We start from the raw sequence: 18,996 nt of genomic DNA, 5'->3' as shown, positions 1-18,996 counted from the left end.
GTATAGTTTGCCACTTTCGCTACCATGGCCATGGTTTCCGTCTCAAGGTCGTGAGGCTGCGAGTCCATGTTGGCCAAAGAAACCGCGGAGACCAATGCCGCGGTCATGACACGGTCTGCACAGTCTGCAACTTCACTCAGCAGCTCACTCCGCGGCCGCTCTGCGGCTTAGACAGGGTTTTAAGGATTTCAAGCAAGCTGGGAAATTAGTGTCCACTGCAGAAAGACTCAGGGTCTGCACAGTCTGCAACTTCACTCAGCAGCTCACTCCGCGGCCGCTCCGCGGCTTAGACAGGGTTTTAAGGATTTCAAGCAAGCTGGGAAATTAGTGTCCACTGCAGAAAGACTCAGGGTCTGCACAGTCTGCAACTTCACTCAGCAGCTCACTCCGCGGCCGCTCCGCGGCTTAGACAGGGTTTTAAGGATTTCAAGCAAGCTGGGAAATTAGTGTCCACTGCAGAAAGACTCAGGGTCTGCACAGTCTGCAACTTCACTCAGCAGCTCACTCCGCGGCCGCTCCGCGGCTTAGACAGGGTTTTAAGGATTTCAAGCAAGCTGGGAAATTAGTGTCCACTGCAGAAAGACTCAGGGTCTGCACAGTCTGCAACTTCACTCAGCAGCTCACTCCGCCTACCACAAGTATAGCCTGCCTCTGCCTCAAGACTGACTTTCTCTCAACTTCAGCAGTCTTAGCATTACAGATTGTCTGCTCATTCTTCTTTACAAGCACCCAGCTCCCTTCCCCAGCTTTGTTCACACCTTCCTGGTTCCAGTAGCTACCCTGAAGCTGTTCTGCCACACATCCAACTTCGGGTATCACTGTCACCTTTGTATCAGAGGACGCTGAACCTTTAACAACGTTGCAGGTCAGGTGGATAGATCTAAAAAGAGTTGCTTTGCTATAGAAAGGGTTTGCATCTTGGCTTGTGCAATGCATGTTCTTCTCGTTAGTACAACAGCTTCTGGGTTTTAAGAATAATTGTTCCTAATACTACAAGGTTCAGTTTCCAAAGGAAAAACAGATTTAGGCACACCCAACCAATCTTGAAGGTAGATGTCTAACCTTAAAACACTGCAAGTGATTGTATTCCCACATAATATCACAGAGATGCTTTCTAACTCCTGTCGGGAATCACAATTGGCCACACGTGACCTTCCTTTGATGCTGTATGTACTTGAAACAATTGTGAAAGTCAATGTTAGGGTTTTCTGAATCTTTTAGGTGGCGTTCCCTATTTTATTAGGGATATGTGACCACTCTGGCAACATTAATAGTTTAACAATGGAAAATTAGATGTTTTTCTTCATACACAAACACTACAGCTTTCACTATTAGTGCGTGTTATACATTTCCATTGTTAGCAATACTTTTTATAACAACAAACAGTTTATCTTCGTTTCTCCTCTTACGTGAGTTATTTTAGAACTGGTAACAGTTACCCGCAAGGTTTTCAGAGTGAACCTGAACGCTGAGATTCACTCACCGGCTCTAGGAACACTGCGGTTGCGGGCTGCTTCTCCTTGCCTGACTTCTTCCATTTCTGCTATGGTTCTGGGCACACTTGGGACCCACACCCTCTGTAGCACGGGTGTCGCAGGTCCGGCCACGCCAACTGGGAGTATCCTTCACTCCTCTGTTCCACAGCTTGCTTTCTGCTATGGGCCTCAGGCTTCGGCATGGTCACAGTTCTGCAATTACCGCCACTAGACACATATGGGAAAACCTCCTCTCTCAGCACGTCTTTCTCAGTGCAGCCACAACAATGCAGGGTTTGAGAACACCCTCTCAGAACCTGCAGGCGAAATCTTCTGTCTCCATGCTCTGGCGTCCTTTCAGTGATCACACTTTGTCATGAATTGCCAGCCTCATGCGCTTCTACCACTGCTACTGCCAGCCTTCCAGCTCCTGCTCCTTACTTCTTCCCCCTCCTGCTGCAGCCTTTTATGGCTCATAGATGGGGAAATTGGTTTTAGTTGTAGCCATTAATGTCAATTGCCTGACCCTTGTTAAGGCTGTTAGTCCTAATTGCCTGTCTTCTACATCTACATGCTTCTTCAGCCCTCTTCTTCGTCTCAGTCCCTATAGAATTCTGGGACATGCAGTTTACTTTGTCAAAGTTAGGTTATTCTACTTCTTGTGTATTTGTAAGGGTAGATTTAATTCCCTTAGTAATTTTAACAGAATGGCTGTAGGTTTCAACTTTGATAGAGGAACATGATTTAGAGAAGACAACATTTTCGCCATTCCTTGTAGTGTACCCTTGTATTGAGGAGGGCATTTGATTTTAGGGACCAAAAGGATTCTTTCTTTTGGTGTAATATGTTTTCGTGTTACAAGCTTAGGGTTTACCATCTTAGATTTAATAGAGGTTGGGATACATTAAAATGACAATAAGCCTTAACCTCTTCTGACACAGTGGTAAGAATCTCCCTGTGAGAGGAAAAATACCATGTCTCATCCCACAGAATCTCCTCAATACCCTGGACCCTGTCTCCACCCAGGTGATCCTCCCACAGTACACCACCTCCAGGGTTGAGATCAGAAAGCGTCTGCCTTCCCCTGTTGACATGGGAGGAGACTGTAGCAGGGTTTCCGTGAGGGATCTGCAGGATTCTTCCCAGCACGCCATTATACAGAAATTGAGCCAGTAGCTTAAGTATAGGCTTACTGGGTAATGACTGGATTGTATTCTTTAATGTTAACATATTATTTGTTCTATTAGAGACAAATACTGTTAGACAGTCAAACACCTACCCTTCTTTTTACACAATTTTTGCTTCTGCATCATTTGAGTCATATGTAATGTATTGTTTTATGTAATTCCAAAGAAAATTTGAAATAGTAATATATTTTAAAACCCCTTTGGAACTTTACCCTCTTACTGGTGAGCATGCAGCGGTGTGCATACATATTTGTTTTGTGAGGGTTTTTTCTGATGAGTTATTTACATTTCCTTACAAAATCCCTGTTTTACTTTTTCCAGGAGGACTATATTAGGAAATCAATATTTAGCACACCCAGAGCACAATGCCGCCAGTTATCCCCTTTTGGATTACAGTGGGAGTAAGTTATTGTTCATTTCCAGTCAGAGTACATGTTGACAGCTTAGCTTCAACTTATATTGATTAACCTTTCAGTCAGGAAAGACATTCTTCATCACAGAGGCCTCAGACAGACCCTGAACCATGACCTGGCAGAACATTAAGGCCTCCTCTATTATGTGGCTACATCAAGAAAGCTGCTAATTTAAATAATGTAATTGTTTCATATGCCATCTATCTCAATAGGTATTTTCTGTTGATAGCAAGATCCCAACAAAACCTGTTATTATGTCTAGTCTTAGAATCAATTGGTTGCTAAACTGACAAATAATGAAATACACTATTGGTTCTAATTGTTTGATCTTTGTCCAATAATCCAAAACACGATTTAAATTTAGTGGAGTGGCACCAATCATATGCATATGCATAGAAAAGTATAAATAAATGTATGTTTTATCAACACATTTGCATATTGTATATGCATGCAGCTACATAAATATGAAGGATGTCACTGAATTCAAAATGGTCTTGTGATTTTGGGTGTATATATAGTTCTTATCAATGGCATAGACCATACAAGAAATTGTAAGGGAAATTGGTATTTCCGTCCAATTTGATCATAGTTTCTGAGGAAACAGATAACTCACAGCTAAATATATCCCCTTATGAAATGGTAAAATACCATTGTGCCAATCGAAGCATAGAGGAGGATCCTGCAGGTGTGAGTAAGTGGCGAAATCACATGCACTTTCCAATCCAAAATTGCTGCATGGAATGATGCTGAATGTGTGGTGTTTGCTGGGTACTTCAAATCAAACACGTAGGAAAAGAGGGAGAGTGTTTGGGAAAAACAGCAATGGAACAGAGCTTCCCAGACAGGAGAAAAATGGATTGGACATCCAACTGGAAGGAGCTGGTGGAATTTCTCTTTAAGAAGGCATTTTCCAGAGGAAACTGAAAGCAGATGTTTTTCTCGATAAGCAAATTGTCTGAGAGGGATTTGGCAGTAAGTGGACAGACTAAAAAGAAGAGTTTGAGTGGCAGATTTCCCTTGAGCTGTTCATGTCCTTAACTTTCTGAGGCTTGTGGTTGACAAACCAAAAGTGAGTACAATAACTCCAGAACATTTTGATAAATGTCCCAAGAATTAATTAAATTCCATATATCAGTTGAAATTATTTTAGGGCAAACTTGTTTATAAGCTATGTAGGGGGACTGTGCTGGTAAATGGCAATTGAAACTTTGTGGAAGTATATTTAAAATAGATTGTCCTAGAATCCAAAATTGTGCAGGGCACATTCATCTCTGATAATAATAAATTATTAATGAATTCCCTGTGTTTTCACAGGAGCAAATTCTCTCTGGGTTTGCTAACCTGGGGTACAGTGTACCTCACAGTTTTTCAGGGATTGATAAACTTCTTCACCTGTGAAAACTTTAGTTTGCATAAAAGAAAAATCCTGAAAAACATGTTCTACTCCTCAAACAAATTAATGCCAATTTAAATAACCCACATCATTTTCCCAAGTAAACATTTGCTCAAATAGGATTCTGCCTTAAGTAGACTCCCAATGCAAATGCAATTTAAGCAGTTTCCCCTTATATATAATTATATAATTTCAAGCTTGTGTGGCCCTTTTATACATGTACATAGTTTGCTCTCCAAAATTAAAGCTTGTGCCCTGAACACCAGCTTTAGAATAAATGTAAGCAAGTCAATAGGACCAAACATTTGTGTATCTATGTTCAAGCTAGAAATAAATAATGTATAACATTTGAAAGATTAATGCATCCTGGGTTAAGCCAATATTTACCTTTGCTACCAGCACTTGTCGATGGTTTTAGAGAAAAAGAAGTGAATTCTTTTGTATCAAACTTTATTCTAAGAACTGTTTTGTCTTTGTCAATCTGACTAGCATTATTTTCGCTAGAAAAGTTATTCAGACTTTCCTTTATACATATGGATGTGTGTTTGCTTTGTGAAGGTAAACATTAATGAGATAATAGTAGGCAGGTTACATTTCTTTTTTGCACACAAGCTACCTGTATTTATATGGATTATTGTGGGTGACTTTGCCAGCATTGCAAGTATGGTGGTTATTTTCAATAAAACAGAATATTTAGATTACAAGTAGCCTATTCTTTGTCCCAGATTTTGGGGTTGGGGTGTCGTGTTGGTGCATCCTTAAATGAAGGATATCTCTCCATAAGAATAATTTAATGTTATAAATGTAGGTATATTCCATAGATATAAGGCATTACAGTGCTCCCTGTGCGGTATCATATTGTGTGTCCATAAACTCACCTTGAAATTGAGATTTGTAATTCTGGTTTTCAGAATGTATTGCAAATGTTGTCCTACATAGTAGTTGTTTTTGATAATTCTATATCCTATATACTTATAGGTGATTCCATTGTGATCACCACATTTTGATTGGACAGGTGCACTTGCACAGAACAAGCCCAGTCAAAATAAATGGTGGAAGGAGTCTCCATAATTAAGCATTGGTGTAGGCTTATTAGTTGGTAGATCCTATTTTGGTTCTATTGGTGCACATGTAGGCTTAGTCTGTGTTCTCAATCTAATTTGTATTCTTAGGCTTTTTAGGCTTGATTATCATCTCAGACACTTTTTTGCATGTGACCAATCCAAGGAGTTTGTCACCTCTTTCCAAGGGGGAGCTACTCCGTTTGGGACTAGCAATGTGAGTTTGCTATGCTTAACACCCCCTAGGGGACAGGGTAAGTAGGATCCTTCTGGAGGTAACCTGTCTTAAGGGACAGGAATACCCCAGAAAGGCACTTAAGTCACCTTCGCTCCCCCCCAACACTAACATCTTAATGGGTTCTGTAGGAACGAAGGTACATGATAAATCTGTGACGCCTTTAATGGAAATATACCGAAATGTCGCCTCCAGAATCACGATGGCCAAAAATGCCGACCCCCGCCTTACACCACATATAAATGTGGGGGGGTATGGGATATAATACAAGTATGGGTGCTGCAGGGGTCTCCCCCGCATATGTATGTGGTGTAAAGTTGAAGAAGAAAAAAAAGTCCGCATTTTCAGCCGTCGGATTTCTGGAGGGCGCAGTAATCCCATAGATCCCCTTTAATGGCGGGCTGTGCTTCAGACACAAACTTTATTCAGTCCTTATGGGAAACAGCATAAAGACATAAAGTACCGCTTCCTAGAGGCATGTCATCTAAAGAGCCGACCAGAACGGATAATCCACAAAGCCAGCAGTATTCAAGAACTCCCGATGCACGCATGTGGTAAAACAACGCCAGACGAGGCTTTCCACAAGTCCAGCAAGTCCTTGCAGTCGGTTAACCAGAACTGTTTGGCACCACAATGCAAACAGGAGCAGAGAACCTTGGAGGGCCGAGGACAGGCACCGAGAAGGAACCCCCCGCTGGTCCCCAGACAGAGAGTGTAGAAAAGAAGGGAGGCATCCAACAATAGCGGAGTCCAACTGAGCAGTCATGTAAGCATATCTGCAAAGAGCGTCACGCCAGACCAATTTCACAAGCTTCCCAAGGAGCACTGCATATAAAGAGCAGGTACACTGTGGCTCCAGCACCATGGGAGGTGGGTGGCACTGCAAGAGAGAAATAATCCAGGGAGAGGAGACCGCCAGAGGCAAACCCCCAGAGAGGGGAATGAGAGACAGAGAGAGACCAGCCCCGGAGTGGGGAAAGAACCAAGAACCCACAGGGTGGGGAAAAATGAGAGAGGTTGCAAAGTGAGGAGAGGGGAAAATACTGAGAGGCCCCAGAATGGGGAGAGAGACAGAGGAAAGCCCTGGAGCAGGGTAAATACAGTGAACCCTATCAGATGGGAGAGAGAAAGAGACAAGCCCTGGTGTGAGGAATTTGTATTTTATTTTATTTTATATTGTTTTATTAAATGCCGAAAACCAGGCTGGCATCAGGGCGCGGGACACCGGAACATACAAGACATAACAAAAAACACAAAAACCGAACCTTAACTAGGATAGGAATGATATATCTATTCAAACAAATGGGGTGTCAAGACTTTTCGAAATGAAAGTAGGTTGCTTTCCAAGTGCAGGTTAGGATGGAGAGTATTCCAGGCAATGGATGAAATGTAAGGAAAAGATTTGCCTTTTGCTTTCTACCTCTTTGGGCGCAGGCAATTCAATAGCATGGTGTTGCTTGAACGCAATGTTTTGGTTGGTTGATAGAAGGTTATTCTTCTCTTCAGATATTCCAGGGCTAAACTGTAGACTGCCTTATGGGTAAACACAGCCATTTTAAATTTAATTCTAGCTCTTATAGGGAGCCAATGGAGCGACGTTCGATGTGTTTTGATGTGCTCACCTCGTTGTACTTGTTTTATAATACAAACATCATTATTTTGGACCACTTCTATGGCGTTTAGATTATTTAAAAGTTTTAGATGCACTGCCAAGCGGACATTACAAAAATCTACTCTTGATAAGATGATAGTCCTGGACAGTGATTTCCTGTTTTTATCCCAAATCAGCAGTCTGATTTTCCGCAATTGTTTCAAGTAGTATTTTGTGTTATGTATAATGCCATTCACTTGTGCATCAGGGGTAAAGGTACAGTCCAGGAAGAGGCCCAAGTTTTAATCTTTGTCTTTGTTTTGATGACACATTCATCTAACAAAACGTTTTTGTATCTGGAATCTAATTTGGTTCTCCGATGGCGGGAGCCAAAGAGAAGCAATTCAGATTTAGCATCATTTACACACATCCAATGCTTTACCATACATTGTTTTACTGTTTTAAAAATGTCATTTAGTCTAGCAGTGTCCTGTCATAATTTCCCTCCAATCTCAGCAAAACCTTAGTGTCATCAGCGTAATTGGTGAAATGGTTGTCCATGGCCTCCAACATATCACACAAGATTTTGATGTAAAGATTGAACAACCCGATAGAGCCTCACCGCAATGGACAGCCGAAACCCTGTCAGACAAAAAGAGTGGCTCCACTTTATACTGCTGGGTGAGCACTTAACCTTTTTACCCAAAGCCACCCGAAGAGTGTTGTGATCCATTAAATCAAATGCTGCTGACAGGTCCAATAGGACCAGCAGACCACATCCACCTGAGTCAATGATGTCTAACATGTCTGATTGCAAATCCAGAAGTGCATTTTCTCTACTTTGAGTAGGTCTAAAGCCTCACTGTTTTGGGTGAAGGGCATTTTTGTGTTCGAGGAAGTGCTGGAATTTTTTTGTGGCCACTTTGTCGAGAATTTTCAAGAGCGGGGTGTTAGTGACTGGTCTTAAATTAAATATATTGGTCGGATCTTTGCCAGCTTTTTTGATGAGGGGAGAAACCATGACTCACTTAATATTTCTTGGAACCTCCTCACATATAAAGGAGAAGTTTATAAAGCGAGTAAGAAAGAGACCAAAAATATTGCCATTTGCCAGAATGATCTTGGAAGGAAGAACGTCTCCTAGGCAAGAAGTAGGCTGCATAGTCTTCATAATAAGAGCTCTGTCATATTCATGAATTGAAATACAGAGTCCTGTACTTTAGCCTCACTGTTCCCAGTAGGGTCACTAACCAAATGATAATTTCTCATAGATACGAGATTATCACCTGAGGCAACCATAGCAGAGGACTCTATCCTTAGGACTTTGTTGGCGAAGGCTTTTTTAATTCTAGTACAATCGTTTCAGGCAGGTGTGAAAGAAGTTGGCTGTTGTCTAGGATATTCAATCTTCTTTAGTAAATTAAAAAGTTCTTTTGCTCCATTATTGATCTTCGCAATTTGATTTTCAAAGAGGTCTTTCTTGACATCATATATAGCTCTCTTACAGATCTTCGAAAGTTCCTTCTATGTTGTTCTAGGAGTGTCAGACTTAGGCGTTCAGCCTGTTTTTTGCTTTTCCTAATTTACTTTAGTTCCTTAGTAAACAAGATGTTATGATAAGTTTTGTCTCTCACAACTGAAGTTCTTGAGGGGGCATTTTAGTCATTTTAGTCCTAATTGAGTCAGACGTGTCAATTAAAAACTTGGGTTTATCCTCATCAGAATTAAGTTCCATTACCAACGTGATCCCCTTATTCAGGTCAATTGCTGTAGCTTTTTAAATATTTCTTGTGTGGATTTTCTTAAGTGGTTCTGGTATAACTTCCAGTTGTTATTTACAAGATTATGCTCTAACTGCACAGCTTCTTTGTCAGTTGTATATTGAAACCAACGGTTTAAGTCACCAAAAGTAGTGTAGCGCTTCCGGTTTTATTTAAGGGCTGTAAAAGGTTCATTGAACTCTGGCATATCTTTAGGGGGCCAGTATAACGACAAAAGTTTAAGACAGTTTGTCGAATCCAGTTTCAATTTTAAATGTAGGATATCCCTGCCTCCACAAATAGCAGGGGCCTGATAAAATTGTAATCGTTCCGTCAATAAGAGGGACACTCCCCCGCCTTTAGTATTAGTGCAGCTGTGTACTAAAAACATATAGTTGTCTGGTACAGCTATCTCCATGGTGGGACCAGAGGGGTCTTGTAACCAGGTTTCCATAAGAAATATCATGTCCAAGTCATGCTCCAAAATAAAATCATGTACATCTATTCCATGTGCATTTAGAGATCTTGTGTTTAATAAGCAGATGCTGGTTTTGGTTCTCACTTAGTGGTTCAAACTGCTTATGATCCATGTTCCAGGTTAATTGTGACATTTGGCGCGGGCTCTCTGTGTTGTTTACAAGGAGAGGATTGCTGGCATTATCCACTGCATTTATGTAGTGCTGAACATTCAGCACATTTTCCTTCTGTACACATGGGGGGTCAGCTTCTGAATGTTTGGTGATATGTGCCATCATAATAGATAGGCATGGTAGGTTCCAGAGGTCCGGGCTATGCCTAAACTCTTGACGATATTTAAGCACAATAGGTTCCTGTGACGCTTTCTGGGCAGCTAATAATGAGAGTGCGGGCAGGCGGGCCATTGTGTGTTTGACCAGCGATAAATAAGGATAGTGCAAGACTAGATATTAAAAAGACAAAGGCAACTGACTGACACAGAGAAAAGCTAACCTGGGAAACTGCAAAGTACAGTCCCCCAATGCGTCACCAACCGGCACTAACCGGCAAATTCCTGCTTGCAACTAAAAAGGGAGTAGTGCAAATTAATATTAAAACTCAGAAAAAGGTTACAATTTTAAAAGCAGTACGCAATTAAGAGACACATATACATTTTTAAAAGCAGCAGATAAAACGGAGACAAAAAATAGAAGCACGCTAGTCCAAATTTAAATATTGAAAAGTTTTTGAAAATGTAATAGAGGGGGCAACTTCCATGTATGCCAGCACTAACTGGCTTGTTAATGTTGCGCCGGCCCTGTCGCGTCTCCTGGCAAAGAAAGGACACTACAATTTAGCCAATTTAGCCTGGAAAAAAAAGAAAAGAAAGAGTGAGACAAGTCCGGCAGTGGGGAGAATACCAAGAAGCCCCAAGGTGGGCAGAAAGACTGGGACAAGCCCAGGTGTGAGAAGATAACCGAGATAAGCCTGCGTGAGGAGAAAGATACTGAAAGAACCCAGACTGAGAGGAGGGGAGACAAACAGAGGAAAGTCTCCCCAAAGGGTGAAAGATGCCCTTGTCGAAAGAGAAACCAGAGAGACTTGTCTGGAGGTCTAGGATGCCAATCCGGCAGTACACAAACTATATGTTTGGACTGTGAACATAGACAGGAGCCTATTGTAAAGAGACACAGGGGTGAGGGTCAGAAGCCAGCTGCCATCCACTTCATTGGGCAATCCCCCAAATGTATGACTTGGTTGTTTTATGTTTTCTTTTGGGTAGTAGGGTGAGAAAGTAGGTTACAATAGGATTTCTGGGCAGAGGACTTCATTTATGTTTCACCATCTTGACACCCTGATCCTTTTTGACTTTCATTTATAGAGTAGGGTTTAGTATCAACGTTTTAGGGAACAATTAGGTCTTTCGAGTCTGAAGGGAGAAAAACACCTATGGAAATCATGGCTCCTTGTCCATCTCCTGATGCGAACTTACCACAGGTGTTACTTTTTATACTACTTTGTTGATGGATGGGTTTCCACGTTAGAAATTTGGTTTACACATTTGTATTATGTTACAATATCTATGTTGAACATCATTGGACTTCAATAAATTATCCATTCACAGGTACTTATGACTTGCAACAGAGTTGATTGGTTTAATGTGAAACATCAAATGGAGTGCTCATTTGTGTAAAATAAAAAATAAAAAGTAAACAGTCAAATCTTAGAATTCCAACCATACTTTTCTTTTTCTTATAGAGATCCAGTCGAGGCCACAGTGGCCTCGCAAAAGCACAGAAATAAGTAACACCTGCACTTAGTGCTGTTTGGGCCAAACACTGCACCACAGTTAGCTTTTGAGGTTATCTTATGTTATGTTATTGGAACTCGATAAAGCGCACGTACACCAACAGCATCCTGGCGCTAATGGCATAAGGAAGGTTCCAAGCAAAATACGCAATTAGAATAACAGAGTTTTCAGTTTTCGCCGAAAAAGGAAGTGATCAGTAATACTCCGAAGAGCAAGGGAAGAACATTTCCGGCATTAGCGGCCACAACGGAGAAGGCACGACCCCCTGAGTGGGCCAGCCTAAAACACGGGACAGCTACAAGGTGGGCTGACTGGGAGCGTAGAGATCGGGTAGGAGAGTAGTGCACACATTTAGCTTGCAAATACTCTGATATACAAAGAGTCAGCGAGCCGACCCTGACGGTAATGGCATGCTGGCCAAGTTAACAGCCCAAGCAAAGCGGTCCTCCCGAAGACCAGTTTCCTATGTTGATGACCCCAACATAATAAACAAGGAATCAGTTTTCAGAAGGACCACAGAGGGCTGCATCGCAAGCTAAAGCTTTGTTTTCTTTTTTTAATTTAAACACCCTTACCACCCACGTATAAACTATATGGGTGCCAAGGGGTGAGGAAAGGGTGGGGTAGAAAAGGAGGAGTGGGGAGGGCATGGGGGCTCTTGCCAGCAGCACTCAGGATGTTCTGACTGTGGTCTTATGCCAGAAATACAACCTGCTTTCTGATTGGCCAGCACCACCCTTTCAGGGTGCTAATGGGGAATAACTGTGTTCTGCAGAGATATTTTGGGCCTCATTACGGGTTCGGGTTCCCTGAATGGGGAATTACCGGGCCATCCCGAGTTTGGATGGCCCGGTAATTTCTCCCTCAGGGACCCCGGGCCCCGGACCTTCCCCATTCCCATTTGAGCCCCCATAGGCCTCAATGGGAATGGGAGCGGGAACTAACAATGGGCTGATTACGACCAGCCCGTTGTTAGCTCCCTGGTACCCTCACGGGACCCGGTAATGGCGCATGGTTTTACCAGGCGTCCTTACCGGGTCCCGCGAGGGGGCCTCGTAATATTGTGGAATGGTGTTAACGGGCCCGCCACCAAAAGCGGAGCCGGTTAACCCATTCCGCAATTCTCGTAATGAGGCCCTTTGTCATTCATCTTGTATCCATTGCAATTCTATATTTGCTCAGAGGCCTGACAGAACTACTCGAGGCCTCATTGACTCGTGCATGCCTAGCTTGGCAAATCCTTATCGACTCGCCCTTATGTTGATTTTCGTTTTAAGTTTGTTTTTTCTCTTTCTCAATTCCAAAGTATTCACTCATTAATCTACTTTCTTAAGTACTGTAATATGTAAATCTGTATATGTTGATTATATGTAGACCGTGTGCCCTGGCTAATGCTAGCTATAAGATCTCTGGGGGAATGTAACATATTATTGGATGCAGGGCAGGTAACTGCCCTTCCATGAGTGAATGTAAATGCAATTGAGAACTCCTGAAGTTGAAGCAAAGCATTTGTGAGGAGCCTGGCTAACCGCTGCTAACCTTTCCCCTACTATTTCCTTTATATATTTATTAAACATCTTTCCAGTGTTCCTAAACCCACTTGCCCATACCCAAATTCTTCCTTACTGTCTTTCCATCTCTGTGTACCTCAGACTGTGCTCTAGAGAATCTGAATATATTCGTGTATAAAGGAATGTGATTTGCCAGGATCAGACACCAATTTCACTTAAGTCTAAAATCCATTCTAAAGAAGACTTTCAAAGGAGAATTCTCAAAACCAAGACTATATTCACTGAAAGCATATTGGCCAGACGAAAGCCAAGAGAATGAAGAGAATGTGCGTAAGAAAGGAAAGATGAAGAAATATCATCCTTGCTCAAAATGACCAACCAACGTCCTATCTTGTCATTGGACGGGCAAGGTGGACAAAGGAAAAGCCATTCTTGGCAACATTACATTTTAGTTTTGCCGCCTGCATCCAGGACTCAACAAGGTCAAGTCAACCCGTCAAGCGAAAAACATCCTCCTTAGATGACACCTTGAGATACATTTGGGTATCATCGGCATACTGATGAGTGCTGACCCCAGACCCGGCCATCAGACCTCCGAGCAGCTCCATATAAAGGATGAACCAAATGGAGGAGAGGATGATCTATCTCAGAAGACTTACTAAAGAAACAATTTGATGTAATACAGCCTTAGTACTTGTAAAGTGCCCCTTAGCTGTGTTCAGTGTCATGGGCTGTCCCCTCATTTGGGCTTTGCAAGCTTTTTGAGGTAGCTAAATATTGTTCTCTTCCTCTTCCAGAGGAAAAGCAAGCATGCCTCAGCAGGATTATTCGTGAGAATCTTCTTTTGGGAAGTCTGTTGGGTGTGATGAGTTGTGCACGTAGTTCCTTTCATTCGGCATGGGTTCATTCGTGGGATTAAGAGGGCTGAGTCATTCCCCGCCTCTTTGTTTTATGTTCTGTGGGTGTGCCTGCACTGTAATCAGGTGAGTAGATTCATTGTACAGCAGTGTTTTCCTGCAGAGCAATGTTTCAAGGTGTGCGCTGATTGCTGGTTTTAGGCCATTTGTGTCTGCATAAACAATGCAGTTGTCTGACTCATGTGGGATTTCTCGTGACGCTGGTGCTGTCTGTATCCTCTTCAAAGTCACTGTTTACATCGATTTCAGTTTTGAGACTGAGGGTCTTTGAATTCTGGAGCCTTTTGCACAGCCGAGCCAGTTGATGTCTTCAGTTGTGCAACAATTCTGCCAATAAAAGGAATCTTCATTCAGTGTGTGGATTTGTTTACTTGAGAAATGGGGCGCATTTGCAATTCGTATATAATGTTGGGCAAGTTGAGACGGGTTGGTCTGATTATTTGTCCGGTTTATGGCATTTCAGAGGACGTTAGCCATTAAAAAGGTTGTCACTTCTCGACTCCAAACACGGAGGGAATCCAACAACGTCTGACACATTCGATCTGACTTCCACCTCTGCTGTGGAACAGGCAACCTACAGGAAAACACCTTAGTATAAATGTATAAATGCAGATAATTGACCTCTCACCAGGGATTCATAGAGAGGAGCGCATTATTCCATCTTTGCGTCAGCGCGCTCGTCTATGCTGCCTCACTCAAATGGCCTCAGTCGTTCCCTTCCAAGGTTGGCCACAGCATAAGGGTGCAAGACCTCCTTTCAACTCCTTCCCACTCCTGTGGCCTGCGAGATACTTCTGAGGGTCTCGAATTCCACACCGCAATTTACCATTTACCACAAACAGATTATGGATCTCCAGCGCTAACACCAGCTCCAATTACGATTATACGGTAAAGGACGGGAACCATAGCCTTATTACACTGCCCAACAAAATCAATTTAAGGCCCTAATAGCTATTGCATCCTGTTTTAGCCAGAAAAACACTTCAATTATGTTGCCTCCAACACTGAAAATATAGTGGTAGGTTTTAAACAGCTCCTAAAAGCAATGAAAGCACTCTACCCAGCTGCCATCTTCTTTGGCAAACATAGAGCCAAGTTCCACCAACAGCGTGAATGCGCAGATAGGAGCAGCAGTCAAACAGGGTAATTCATAGAATTTCGCAGAAAAGTGTCGTAAGCGGCTGGCGCAGAGTGTCCGCGTACGATTGTCTGCGCCAGGCGCGTGCGCTAAAACCGATTTCCGCGCACAGCGTATTCATGGATTTCAGGTTCCCAAACCAGCCGTGGCGCAGAGTATCGCAGCGACCCTGCAGCAGCGCCAGTAACGCCCTCGCGCAAGGAAAAGCCATCAAAATCGCTAAATCATCGCAAAGGGCTGCGCTAACCCTGGACCAGTTTACAGGGCTGCCAAACAAGGAACGCAAAGCGGGTAACGTTTATATCAGGGGTACGCGGGAAGTTTTACATGCGATTATCCATGGTAATTGTTTTACAGGGGTACGCGGGTAGTTTTACACGCGATTAGCCAGGGTACGTGTATTACAGGGGTACGCGTGAAGTTTTACACGCGATTAGCCACGGTACGTGTATTACAGGGGTGCGCGGGAATTATCACACGCGATTTGGCATGGTACGTGTATTACAGGGGTACGCATGCAGTTTTACACGCGATTAGCCAGGGTACGTGTATTACAGGGGTACGCGTGAAGTTGTACACGCGATTAGGCAGGGTACGTGTATTACAGGGGTGCGCGGGAATTATCACACGCGATTTGGCAGGGTACGTGTATTACAGGGGTACGCGTGAAGTTTTACACGCGATTAGCCAGGGTACGTGTATTACAAGGGTACGCGTGAAGTTTTACACGCGATTAGCCATGGTACGTGTATTACAGGGGTACGCGGGAATCATCACACGCGATTTGGCTGGGTACGTGTATTACAGGGGTGCGTGGGAATTATCACACGCGATTTGGCTGGGTACGTGTATTACAGGGGTGCGCGGGAATTATCACACGCGATTTGGCTGGGTACGTGTATTACAGGGGTGCGTGGGAAGTTACACATGCGATTAGGCTAGGTGGGTCCTCACAGGTGTTCCCTGTACACCCTCCACGGCCCCTGCAGGCAGCCCACAAAACAGGGGACTACCCTGCACACCTGCTCATGTCTCCCACCCCCCACACCCCTCCCAGCAGTGTGGGGCACCCTCCACCAGGCCCCCACTCATGTCCCCTATCACCCCCACTCCCAGCAGTGCAGGGGCAGCCTCCACCAGGCCCCCACTCATGTCTCCCACCCACCCCAAACCCCAGCACTGTGGGGCACCCTCCACCAGGCTCCCACCCATGTCTACCACCGCCCCCACCCCCCAGCAGTGCAGGGGCAGCGTCCACTGGGCCCCCACTCATGTCTCCCACCCACCCCACCCCCCAGCCACCATGGGCAGCCCCCACCAGGCTCCCATCCATGTCTACCACCACCCCCACCCCCCAGCACTGTGGGGCAGCCTCCACCAGGCCCCCACTCATGTCTCCCACCACCCCCACCCCCCAGCCACCATGGGCAGCCCCCACCAGGCTCCCACCCATGTCTACCACCACCCCCACCCCCCAGCAGTGCAGGGGCAGCCTCCACCAGGCCCCCACTCATGTCTAAACCCCCCCACCCCCACCAGCAGTGTGGGGCACCCTCCACCAGGCCCCCACTCATGTCCCCTATCACCCCCACCCCCAGCAGTGCAGGGGCAGCCTCCACCAGGCCCCAACTCATGTCTCCCACCACCCCCACCCCCCAGCCACCATGGGCAGCCCCCACCAGGCTCCCACCCATGTCTACCACCACCCCACCCTCCAGCACTGTGGGGCAGCCTCCACCAGGCCCCCACTCATGTCTCCCACCACCCCCACCCCCCAGCCACCATGGGCAGCTGCTACCAGGCTCCCACCCATGTCTACCACCACCCCCACCCCCCAGCAGTGCAGGGGCAGCCTCCACCCGGCCCCCACTCATGTCTCCCACCCCCCACCCTCCCCCAGCAGTGTAGGGCACCCTCCACCAGGCCCTCAATCATGTCCCCTATCACCCCACCCCCAGCAGTGCAGGGGCAGCCTCCACCAGGCCCCCACTCATGTCTCCCACCCACCCCACCCCCCAGCACTGTGGGGCAGCCTCCACCAGGCCCCCACTCATGTCTCCCACCACCCCCACCCCCCAGCCACATGGGCAGCCTCCACCAGGGCCCCACCCATGTCTACCACCACCCCCACCCCCCAGCAGTGCAGGGGCAGCCTCCACCAGGCCCCCACTCATGTCTCCCACCCCCACCTCCCTCCAGCAGTGTAGGGCACCCTCCACCAGGCCCCCACTCATGTCCCCTATCACCCCCACCCACAGCAGTGCAGGGGCAGCCTCCACCAGGCCCCCACTCATGTCTCCCACCCACCCCACCCCCCAGCCACCATGGGCAGCCTCCACCAGGGCCCCACCCATGTCTACCACCACCCCCACCCCCCAGCAGTGCAGGGGCAGCCTCCACCAGGCTCCCACCCATGTCTACCACCACCCCCACCCCCCAGCAGTGCAGGGGCAGCCTCCACCAGGCCCCCACTCATGTCTCCCACCCACCCCACCCCCCAGCACTGTGGGGCAGCCTCCACCAGGCCCCCACTCATGTCTCCCACCACCCCCACCCCCCAGCCACCATGGGCAGCCCCCACCAGGCTCCCACCCATGTCTAACACCACCCCCACCCCCCAGCAGTGCAGGGGCAGCCTCCACCAGGACCCCACTCATGTCTCCCACCCACCCCCACCCCCCAGCAGTGCAGGGGCAGCCTCCACCAGGCCCCCACTCATGTCTCCCACCACCCCACCCCCCAGCCACCATGGGCAGCCCCCACCAGGCTCCCACCCATGTCTACCACCACCCCCACCCCCCAGCAGTGCAGGGGCAGCCTCCACCAGGCCCCCACTCATTTCTCCCACCACCCCCACCCCCAGCCACCATGGGCAGCCTCCACCAGGCTCCCACCCATGTCTACCACCACCCCCACCCCCCAGCAGTGCAGGGGCAGCCCCCACCAGGCTCCCACCCATGACTACCACCACCCCCACCCCCAGCAGTGCAGGGACAGCCTCCACCAGGCCCCCACTCATGTCTCCCACCCACCCCCACCCCCCAGCAGTGCAGGGGCAGCCTCCACCAGGCCCCCACTCATGTCTCCCACCCACCCCCACCCCCGAGCAGTGCAGGGGCAGCCTCCACCAGGCCCCCACTCATGTCTCCCACCACCCCCACCCCCCAGCCACCATGGGCAGCCCCCACCAGGCTCCCACCCATGTCTACCACCACCCCCACCCCCCAGCAGTGCAGGGGCAGCCTCCACCAGGCCCCCACTCATGTCTCCCACCCCCAGCAGTGCAGGGGCAGCCTGCACCAGGCCCCCACTCATGTCTACCACCCACCCCACCCCCCAGCACTGTGGGGCAGCCTCCACCAGGCCCCCACTCATGTCTCCCACCACCCCCACCCCCCAGCCACCATGGGCAGCCCCCACCAGGCTCCCACCCATGTCTACCACCACCCCCACCCCCAGCAGTGCAGGGGCAGCCTCCACCAGGCCCCCACTCATGTCTCCCACCACCCCCACCCCCCAGCCACCATGGGCAGCCTCCACCAGGGCCCCGCCCATGTCTACCACCACCCCCACCCCCCAGCAGTGCAGGGGCAGCCTCCACCAGGCCCCCACTCATGTCCCCTATCACCCCCACCCCCCAGCCACCATGGGCAGCCTCCACCAGATCCCCCACTCATGTCAACCACCACCCCCACCCCCCAGCCACCATGGGCAGCCTCCACCAGGGCCCCACCCATGTCTACCACCACCCCCACCCCCCAGCAGTGCAGGGGCAGCCTCCACCAGGCCCCCACTCATGTCTCCCACCCACCCTACCCCCCAGCACTGTGGGGCACCCTCCACCAGGCCCCCACTCATGTCTTCCACCACCCCCACCCCCCAGCCACCATGGGCAGCCCCCACCAGGCTCCCACCCATGTCTACCACCACCCCCACCCCCCAGCAGTGCAGGGGCAGCCTCCACCAGGCCCCCACTCATGTCTCCCACCACCCCCACCCCCCAGCCACCATGGGCAGCCTCCACCAGGGCCCCACCCATGTCTACCACC

This window comes from Ambystoma mexicanum, chromosome 5p (genome assembly GCF_040938575.1).
Source record: "Ambystoma mexicanum isolate Mex_15411 chromosome 5p, UKY_AmexF1_1, whole genome shotgun sequence".
Classification (NCBI taxonomy): Eukaryota; Metazoa; Chordata; class Amphibia; order Caudata; family Ambystomatidae; genus Ambystoma; species Ambystoma mexicanum.
The sequence above is the reverse complement of the archived record's forward strand: the minus strand, read 5'-3'. Positions refer to the sequence as shown.